The sequence below is a fragment of the Sceloporus undulatus genome, chromosome 1, assembly GCF_019175285.1.
Source record: "Sceloporus undulatus isolate JIND9_A2432 ecotype Alabama chromosome 1, SceUnd_v1.1, whole genome shotgun sequence".
Lineage (NCBI taxonomy): Eukaryota > Metazoa > Chordata > Lepidosauria > Squamata > Phrynosomatidae > Sceloporus > Sceloporus undulatus.
The window spans coordinates 370,033,531-370,035,842 of record NC_056522.1 but is presented as its reverse complement, the minus strand read 5'-3'; positions in this window follow the sequence as shown (position 1 = coordinate 370,035,842).

The window sequence follows — 2,312 nt, the reverse complement described above, 5'->3', positions numbered from 1 at the left end:
ATGTCTTACATTTATGGGCTTTAACAATGTTTTAACAGTGTTTTTCAAATGATTTTATATGTTTTAATCTATGTTGTACCTTGCCTTGAGGCTCAGGGAGAAAAGGGTAAGAAATAAAATCATTATTATTATGAAGAGGTGGATAAGGAATAAATTATTATTATTGGAAGTCAGCATGGCGTAGTGATTTGAGTGTTGGGACTACAACTCTGGAGATCAGGGTTTGTTTCTCCATTGAGCCATTAAAAAAACGGGGTGGCCTTAGGCAAGTCATACTCTCTCACCCTCAAAGGATAGCAAAGGCAAAATCCCTCTGAAGAAACTTGCCAAGAAAACCCTATGATAGGTTCACCTTAAGATTGCCACAAGTCAAAAATGACCTGGAAAATAATAATAATAATAAAATAATAATAATAATAATAATAATAATAATAATAATAATAATAATAATAATAATAATGTCCTTGCTCCAAAGGACAGAATCTCCTCATCATACTGCAATCCACCACTCCATTTTCTACAGCAAACCACAATTTGTCCTAACCATGATTGAGGACTACATCAAAGGAAAGTTATGTTTTTAGGGGGTGCACATGTAACATAAAACCATAGTTAACTTTGGAAAGAGTGGATGGTGGGCATTGACTCCAGAAAGAAAGAAAATCTGTCACAGAGAGAGGCTTTTAGTTTGCAAATTATAGTCTGGAAAAGATCGTACATTGCTACCAAGAAGTATTTAGATGGTCAGATGGTTTCCAAATGAAATGCAAGGTAAATAGAGCCATTTGCTGGATTTCCATCTTCCATTAACATTAGGGAAAAAAATGGGATGCCGAGGACTGTATTCAGTAAAATTATATTTAAGGTGTGAAAGGACAAGGAAAACTATAAGAGGCCTTTTAAAAGTGGCCCACTTGACTTTTAATACAATTGGAATAGAGTTATAAATATATATTGCAATGTTCAGTGTTCAACACACTAGTTATAAACATCATTGCTTAGGCTAAAGAGAGACCCGTGAGTCATTTTTTAATCCTACAAGGCCTTCAGAAATAGAACAGTGATTCATAAATTACATTCTTCCACCTCCTCTTTGAGAAACTTTCAGCAAGGCAGCAATTTTACAATGGTTTGCATATCCCCAAGAGCAATGCCATCGGATGGGCTGAGCTCTGAAAAGCAAACCCCACAAAAAGAAGAGACGGCTTCATAGTTACACCAAGAACTGTTAATGTTTGTCTGCATGAAGACCCAAAACCACACAACGCATATTCACTCATTTCCTCTCCCTCCTACTTGTCTCCCTCTGAGGTTCGTGCATGTTTGCTCAAATTTTCTCACCTGGTTTCTATTATGCTTCATTCTCCATTTTGCAATACTTTTGCCACATCAGTATAACACTCTCTACCCTCTTTCCTTCTCCATCACACTACTCAGAGTTTTGCAAAACTTGTAAACATTACATTTTTTCGAGTGCAATTCTCCAAATACTTCAATTAACAAAACCTCCAACCTAGGCTGCTGCCGCAGGGCAGAATTAATGCTGTTTGGCACCACTTTAACTGTCATGGCTCCATGCTACAGAATCGTGGGGTTTATAGTTTGCTGGAACGCTAGAGATTCCTGGCAGAAAAGGCTAAATATTTCCAAAAACAACACATCCCAGAATTCCATAGCACTGAGCCACAGAAGTCAAACGTTCAAAACACACTGCAGAAATAATCCAGTTTGAAACCGCTTCAACTGCCTTGACTCAATACTAGGCAATTCTGAGAGCTGTAGTTTTGTGAGACATTTAGCCTTCTCTGTCAGAGAGAGCTCTGATGCCACAATAAACTACAATTTCCAGGATTCCCTAGCACTGAGCCAGGGCAGTTAAAGCAGTCCCAGACGATTATTTCTACAGTGTGTTTTGGACCAAAGCAGTGTTGAACTGCATTCATTCTGCAGTGCAGATGCGGCCAAAAATCACCTTATCACAAAGTCCTTTTATGCCAGCCCCACTTTTTCCTTCTTGTCTTCAAAACTGTTATTAGAGGCATTGGCATTCATAGGATGGGTAGGAGGACTGGAAAAGTCCGACTTTTGCTACAGGATTGCTGCAGAGTGTATGCAGTAAACAATACAATTAAGTTGGCGATGGGAAGGAATGGGGTTTTTCTCTAGATCATTTTACTATAGTTGTGTGTGCCTGTCTACAACAGGCAAGGCAAACAGCAGCTGCCACCAGGAACTCTTACTGAGCGTGTGTAAGAGAGAAAAGGAGAAAGCAGATTAGCCAGCCTCACCAGCTACCCCCCCCCCCCCCATTT